The sequence below is a fragment of the Gorilla gorilla genome, chromosome 6 (assembly GCF_029281585.2).
Source record: "Gorilla gorilla gorilla isolate KB3781 chromosome 6, NHGRI_mGorGor1-v2.1_pri, whole genome shotgun sequence".
NCBI classification, from domain to species: Eukaryota; Metazoa; Chordata; class Mammalia; order Primates; family Hominidae; genus Gorilla; species Gorilla gorilla.
Window position 1 is genome coordinate 52,316,147 of NC_073230.2, and position 8,687 is coordinate 52,324,833.

General features: G+C 39.2%; 1 non-coding gene across 1 annotated transcript; it reads right to left on the reverse strand.

The window, feature by feature from the left end:
- Positions 1-8,580: 8,580 nt before the first annotated feature.
- Positions 8,581-8,687, reverse strand: LOC115935428 (U6 spliceosomal RNA). Its single transcript, XR_004071063.1, has one exon. It is a non-coding gene; the product is annotated as a U6 spliceosomal RNA (small nuclear RNA).

An 8,687-nucleotide genomic window follows, 5' to 3' on the forward strand; every position in this document is an offset into this window, starting at 1 on the left:
AAATAATGATTAATAGTAATAATTATTAATAATAATTAATAATAATGATAGATACGTGACACTACACATTTGTCAAAACCCATAGAAATTTATAGCACCAAGAGTAAACCTTAATATATGCAGTCTTTTAAAAAATCACTTAGGAGATTGGGGGATCCCAGAATGGGTTGCAGAATGTGACAAAACAATCTAACTGTGTCACAGATGTATGAAACAACCTCACTGAAGGGATGATAGAAAGAGATGCTGTCCTAAGTAACTTTGGAAATGAGCAGAGTCTGTAAGACTAAAGACAAAAGGAACTGTATATAAACACTGAAATCTAGTTGATACAATTATTCCTAACAGCGGTATGGGTTATCAATTCTGAAACCGCTAGATATGTATAGTGGAAATGAGCAATTAAGTAAATGGTTGAGGGTGGTGGGATCCAGGTTTCTCACTGGTGGAGTGAGAGGGTTATAAATAAGCGGGGAAGGAGGCTAGAATGATCCATGTGGTAATAGATCAGAGTTAGAAATTCATCCTTATAGATACAGATGGCTATGTGTAGAACTGTTTCTAGAAATGTGTATATATGCAGATGAGTGTACATACATGTATTTACTTGCTCTCAGCTGAAAAGGTCTAGAAGCAACAATGCTTCAGTAGCAATGAGCACACCTTCCACCCAGATCTTGGTTTCTGATATTCTGCAATAGAAGGAACCAGGGCTTCTTGGAGAAATGGCTGATTCTAGGACTGGCACAGAAAATGTACAAGATGCGCCTGGAGCATCTTGTGGGTGGTGCCTCAAAGTAAAGGAAGTGCAAAGAAAAAAAAAACCACACAATGATTTGGGTATGACAAAGGAAAGCGCTTCCAATGGCCAAAGCTGGAACAATTTGAGCAGCAAAATAAGGTATTATTATATTAGAACCCAAAATATAAAACAAATACCTGTGAGTCCATACGATATACATATAAATATATTGATATATACATACCTATATGATATATAGAGATATTTCTCATACTGAATAAAGAAATGGAAGAAAATAGACACATTTTCTGTTCAGAAGAATTCCCAGTTATTTATGTAGCTAGTCTGCCCTCAAGGAGGTGGAGCATGACTCCCTACTTCTTATGTCTAGGATACGTGTAGTGACTCTTCCTAATAGTAGAGCGTGGAAAGGGGAGAAACCTGATGAGGATGACCTCAGCCAGGTGATTGAGGTCAACATCAACAATGATAAGTCATGTTGATAGTATACACCTTTAATATGCTATGAATGACACTTTACCTCTGTGGTCTTCCTCTCAAAAACCCATAACCCTAGTCTAATCATGGGAAGAATGTTGGACAAGCCCCATTTGAGGAACATTCTACAAAATACCTAACAAGTACTCCTCAAAACTGTCAAGGTCATCAAAAACAATGAAAGCCTGAGAAACTGTCACAACCAAGAAGAGCCTAAGGTGACCTGACAACTAAATATCATGTGGGGTCCTGGGTAGGATCCTGGAACAGAAAAAGGACATTAGGTAAAAATTAAGGAAGTCAAAATAAAGTAGGCACTTTAGTTAGTAGTAATTATCACTATTTATTAATTGTGAAAAATGAACCATACTAATGTAATAAGTTAATAATAGGGTAAACTGGATGTGAGCTATACAGGAACTCTGTAGTCTCTTTGCAATTTATTTTGGGAATCTAAAACTTATTTTAAAATGTACTCTTAAAAATTGTATTTTATTTTATTTATGATTATTATTTTTTTAGAGACAGAGTCTCCCTCTGTCGCCCAGGCTGGAGTGCAGTGGCGCGATTTCGGCTCACTGCAACCTCTGCCTCCCAGATTCAAGCAATTCTGCCTCAGCCTCCTGAGTAACTGGGATTACAGGTGCACGCCGCCTTGCCTGGCTGATTTCTTTTGTATTTTAGTAGAGACGAGGTTTCACCGTGTTGCCCAGGCTGGTCTCAAACTCCGAGCTCAGGCAATCTGCCCACCTCAGCCTCCCAAAGTGCTAGGATTACAGGCGTGAGCTACTGCGCTGGCCAAAAATGTATTTTAAAAAGTGATAATCATCCACAATTCCGTTCCCTCCCCTAAAAAGTAAGTGGACATGTTAGGGCAAAGTGCCTGCCTGAGCTCTAGAGGTCAGACATAAAACTGAGTAAGAGGAGATAGTGTAGGGCTGGGCCGCTTCTGGCCCAGCTGAGACTCTCACATGGGGTTCAGGAGGGCAGATGCTTTTAGCTGTTTCTCCAGTAATGTTCCTGGGCACACTGGTTTGGGGATTGGGCCTCCAAGGCCTCAGGCAGCCAGGTCTCCATGGCTTTCTCTTGGTTTGGAGTCTCATGACTGCAGCTCTCCCAGGCTGGGGTTACACAAGTGTAGCTCTACAGTTCTGGGCTCTACTAGGTACCGCCCTGGTGGGAACTCTCTGTAACAACTCTGACCACACATTCCTGCTAAGCATTGCCTTAGTAGGGACTCTCTGTGGTGGCTCTTCCCCCAATAAGTCTCTTCCTGGGCCTCAAGCTGTTTGATATATCTTTTGAAAACCAAGTGGAAGCTGCTGTGACCCCACCACCTATGCACCCATCCCTGCAGAGTTAGCACCATGTAGACATTGCCAAGGCTTACTGGTGAATAGCATCTGGCTCCTTTCTATTCATGCTAATCTCTTCAGCAAGCAGTCTCTGGGCCACACCCTGAGTTCACTGTCCTAGATGTACCTTTTTATACTTTACATGGCCAGGCTATAAATTTTCCAAATCTTTCACTCTGCTTCTTTTTAAATTATAAATTCTGTCTTTAAGTCATTCCTTTGTTCTTGTATCTCACTATATGTGATTAAAAATAGCCATGCAGCAGTCTGAATGCTTAACTGCTTAGATATTTCTTCCACCAGATATCCTAGTTTGTCATTCAAATTCCACTTTCCATGAAGCTCTCAGGCATGGACACAGTTCCACCATTACTACTTTATAACAAAGATGCTCTTTATTCAATTTTCCAGTACCTTGTTTCTCATTTCCATCTGAGACCTCATCAGAACGGCCTCTACCAATATTAAATATAATGTTGGTAGAAAATATAGCCAGTAAAGGCCATTTGCTGTTAATGGTGGTAGAGATATAGACAGTAAAGGCCATTTACTATTAATGTTTGTAGAAATATAGACAGTAAAGGCCATTTACTGTCCACATGAGAGACTGTGTCCATATCTCTGTCAACAGTCATGACCACTGAAGTAATCTTTAAGAAGATTCTGACTTTCCCTGTATCTCTTCTCTTCTGAGACCTCACCCTTAATGTTCCATTTATGGCATTATATCAGACTCTTTCTAGCATGCTCCTCAAAATTCTTCCTGTCTCTACCCATTACCCAGTTCCAAAGCTACTTTTACATTTTCAGATATTTGTTATAGCAACAGACCCACTTCTCAGTGCCAATTTTCTATCATAGTCCGTTTTCTGCTGCCATAACAATACCACAGACCAGGTAATCTATAAATAACAGGCGTGCGTTTAGCTCATGGTTCTGGAGGCTGGAAAGTTCAGGAACTTGATGCCAGCATCTGTTGAGGGCCTTCTTGTTTAGTCATCCCTCGGCAGAAAGCAAAAGGCAGAAGGGCAAGTGAGTACACAAGATAGAGGCACCAGGGGCCAGCCTGACTTTATAACAACCCACTTTTATGGTAACTAACTCACTGTAGTAATAACAACATTAATTCATTCGTGAGGGCTCTACCCACATGATCCAATCACCTTTTATTAGGCCCTAGCTCCCAACATTGTTTCATCGGGGATTACGTTTCCAGCACATGAATTTGGGAGACACATTTCAACCATAGCATGTTAACTAAAGAGAAGACATTAAAAAAATGAAATCAATTATTTAGGAGTGAAAATATGATGTATTACCTGAAAAATACACCAGATGAGATGTACCACAGATTAGAAGTACAGCCAGGAGCGGTGGCTCGCAGCTGTAATCCAAGCACTTTGGGAGGCCAAGTTGGGTGGATCATTTGAGGTCAGGAGTTAAAGACCAGCCTGACCAACATGGTGAAACCCCGTCTCTACTAAAAATACAAAAATTAGCCACATGTGGTGGCACACCCCTCTAGTACCAGCTATCCGGGAGGCAGAGGCAGGAGAATCGCTTGAACATGAGGCAGAGGTTGCAGTGAGCTGAGATCATGCCATTGCACTCCAGCCTGGGCAATAAGAGCAAAACTCCATCTCAAAAAAAAAAGAAAGGAAGGAAGGAAGGAAGGGAGGGAGAAAGAAATAGATAAAATATTATCGAACATGAAAAAATAGCAATAGAAACCACCTAAATTGAAAAAGAGAGAAAAAAAGACTTAAAAAAAAATAGAGCATCAGTGAGTTGTGGGACGACTTCATCTTGTCTAATTTACATGTAGTTGAGTTCCTAAAGGCTGGGGTGGGGAACAGAAAAAATATTTGAAGAATCAGTGGCTGAACATTTTCCAAATTTATTAAAACTAAAAGCCCATGAGCCAAGATGCTCAGTGAACCCCCAATAATAAGAAACGTAAATAAAACTACACCGAGGAACATAATAGTCAAATTGCTTAAAAGCACTGATAAAGATAAATCTCAAAAGTAGCCAGAGAAAAAAGGTAAATTATGTACAAAGGATTATATAAGAATAACAGCAGACCTCTCAAACCAATGTGAGTCAAAAGATAATGTAGAAACATCTGTAAAATGTTTAAAGAAAATGTCAACCTAGAATTCTGCCCTGAGCAAAAATATATTACCAAAATGAATGAAAAATAGACTTTCTCAGACATACAAAAGTTGAAATAAGTCATCACTAGTAGACCTGAACTACAGAAAAAAAAAGTTAAATGTCTCTCAGGGAGAAGGAAAATTACATCAGATAAAAATTCTGATCTACACAAAGAAATAAAGAGCACTGGAAAGTTTTTTTAAGCGAGCAAATATAAAATACTATTTTTATTACTTTGAAAATCTCTTTAAAATATACTTGACTGCTTAAAGCAAAAGAATTAATAACATGACATCCTAAGGTTTATAATGTGTAGAAGTAAAGTGTATTATAACCATAATACAAAGGCCAAGAGGGACGAAGTGAGAGGATACAGTTGTAAGATTTTTATACTGCATGTGAAGTTATATAATTTATTTGAAGATAGACTGTGGTAAGTTAGAGATTATCTATAAACTGTAAAGAAAGCTCTAAAAATAAAAATTAAAAAAACAGAGTGGTCACATAAGCCAACAAAGGTTATAAAGTAGAATCATACAAACCACTCAATAAATTCAAAAGCAGGCAGAAAAAGCAGAACAATAACCCAATTACAGATTTAAAGCTATATTGATAATCATAGCCTACTCAGAAAAGCTCTTTTGGGGTCAAAAGGAAAAGGCACTCTCACCCTCCACATCAGAGACTGGACTGTGGAGATGGTGGCCCAGAAGACAAACAAGGGACTGGAGCACCTTGTCAAAGCAAAGAAATACCTGAAAACTTTTTTTTAATGGAAGCCAGATTATGACAGTGCTGCTTCTGAATATGGAAAATATATTTAAAATAACAGTAACATTAAATATCAATAAACATTTCAATTAGAAGGAATAGATTTTCTGATTGACTAAAAAAGCAAGACCCAACTGTATGCTGCTTAAATGAAACCCACTTTAAATATAAAGTGAAATACATTAAAACTAGGCTGGGCACAGTGGTTCACACTTGTAATCCCAGCACTTTGGGAGGCCAAGGCGAGAGGATCATTTGAGGCCAGGAGTTCAAGACAACCTGGGCAAAATAGCAAGGCCCAGTCTTCAAGAAAAAAACAAAAAAAAAAAAACTAAACTAAGTGGCAAAAGGTATACTATGTTTAAACCAATCAAAATAAAATGTTAACTATACGTGACAGAATGTATATTTTGAAAGGCTAAAAAGATTGTACACACACACACACAGTGGTTATCTCTGGGTTACAGATATAAGTAATTTTTGTTTTTTGTTTTCTTAACTGTACTTTTGTCTTACAATTATTCTGTCATAAGTGTGTGGGGATTTAAGGAGTGTTTGTTTGTTTGTTTGTTTGTTTTTAAATAGAGATGATGTCTCACAATGTTGCCCAGGCTGGTCTTGAACTCCTGGACTCAAGTGATCCTCCCACCTTGGCCTCCCAATGTACCAGGATTACAGGTATGAGCCACTGTGCCCAGTCTGTTGTGTTTATTATCAGAAAAAAAAATTTTTTTTTTTGAGATGGAGTCTCGCTCTGTCGCCCAGGCTGAAGTTCAGCGGTGCGATCTTGGCTCATGGCAACCTCCACCTCCTGGGTTCACGCCATTCTCCTGCCTCAGCCTCCCTAGTAGCTGGGACTACAGGCGCCCGCCACCAAGCCCGGCTCATTTTTTTGTATTTTTAGTAGAGACAGGGTTTCACCATGTTATCCAGGATGGTCTCGATCTCCTGACCTTGTGATCTGCCCACCTCGGCCTCCCAAAGTGCTGAGATAACAGGCGTGAGCCACCATGCCTGGCCAGAAAAATAAGTGGTTTTAAAACAAAAGAATATTTTCTGAGAATACACTAAGCTGTCACTGCTATGTAATAATTGCTCTTCAGAGTAATCAGAGCAAAAGAGCCCTCTATTTCAGTCATTTATTTAATGGATATTTATTGTGTGCCTATGTGCCAGATGCTAGGTGCTAGAAACACAATGGTAAGCAAAAAGATAAAGTCATTGCCTCCTATAGCTTACAGTTTAGAGGAGGAATCAGACATGGGGGAGCCATGTAACCCCACCAATGAATTTTCATCTTCAAACTGTGATGAAGACTAGGAAGGAGAAGGATATGGTATAGTGGGAGCACATAACAGGGACCCAACCAAGACTGGGGTAACAGGGCAGTATCCCAGTAGAAGTCACTTCTGATCTGAGATCCAAAGGAAGAGGGATGGGAGGGAGCAAACTAGGACCATCTAAATCCTTCTTGGAGATTTTTCTGGCTGTAATTGACAAGAAAGAACTCTCTTCCCTGGGATGAGAGAAGCCATATCATCTGCTACATAGAGGAAGCCCATTTTTTACTTGAGAGAAGGAAACCAACCCATAAAGAGAAGCAAAAAACTACTGGGCTTTCTAAAAGACTTTTTAGGTAGTTATAGGTTCACAGCAAAATTGAGAGGAAGATACAGAAATATCCCATATACCCACTCCTGCCTCCGCACATGCATAGCCTCTCTCATTCTCAACGTTCCCCATCAGAAGGTACAAAATGATACATTTGTTACAACTAATGGTGCATTTGTTACAATATCACCCAGAATCCTTAGTTTACATTAGGGCTCACTCTGGTGTTGTACATTCTATGGATTTGGACAAATGTATAATGACATGCATCCATGATTATAATATCATATAGAGTGGTTTCCCTGGCCTAAAAATCTTTTGTGCTCTGTCCATTCAACTCCCCTAACCCCAAACCCTAGAAACTACCGATCATTTTATTGTGTTTATAGCTTTGCCTTTTACAGAATGTCGTATAGTTGGAATCAGACAGATGTAGACTTTTTAGATTAGCTTTTTTCACTTAGTAGTATACATTTGAAGTTCCTCCACATCTTTTCTTTTCTTTCTTTTTCTTTTTCTTTTTCTCTTTTTTTTTTTTTTTTTTTTTTTTTTTTTTTTTTTTGAGATGGAGTTTCGCTCTTGTTGCCCAGGCTGGAGTGCAATGGCGTGATCTTGGCTCACTGCAACCTCTGCCTCCCAGATTCAAGTGACTCTCCTCTCCTACCTCAGCCATCCAATTAGCTGGGACTACAGGCGCCTGCCACCACACCCGGCGAATTTTTGTATTTTTAGTAGAGACAGGGTTTCACCATATTGGCCAGGCTGGTCTCAAACTCCTGACCTTGTGATCTGCCCACCTCGGCCTCCCAAAGTGCTAGGATTTCAGACTTGAGCCACCGTGCCCGGCCCCTCCATGTCTTTTCGTAGCTTAGCTTGATAGCTCATTTGTTTTTAATGCTGAATAATATTCCATTGTGGGGATTAACCCATTCACGTACTGAAGGACATCTTGGTTACTTCCAAGTTTTGACAATTATGAATAAGGCTGCCATGAACACCCATGTGTTGGTTTTTGTGTAGACATAAGTTTTCAACTCCATTGGGTACATACCAAGAAATGTGATTGCTGGATCATATGGTAAGATATATTTAGTTTTAGAAGAAACTGAAGAACTGTCTTCCAAAGTGGCTGTACCATTTTGCATTCCTATCAGTAATGAAGGAGAGTTGCTGCTTCTCCACATCCCTACCAGCATTTGATGTTATCAGTGTTCCAGATTTTGGACATTCTAATAGATGTGTAGTAGTACCACATTGTTGTTTTAATTATCATTTCCCTGATGATATATGACATGTAGCATCTTTTCATATGCTTGTTTACCATCTGTACATCTTCTTTGGTAAGGCTAAGTTTTTAATTGAGTTATTTGTTTTCTTATTTTTGTATTGGAGAGTCCATTTAGATTTTAAATAAAAGTTCTTTATCGGATAGGTCTTTTTCTTTTTTATATTCTGAAGCACTTCACAAATGTGCATGTCATCCTTGTGCACAGGCCATGGTAATCTTCTCTGTACCATTGTAATTTTAGTATGTGTGCTGCTGAAACCAGCAC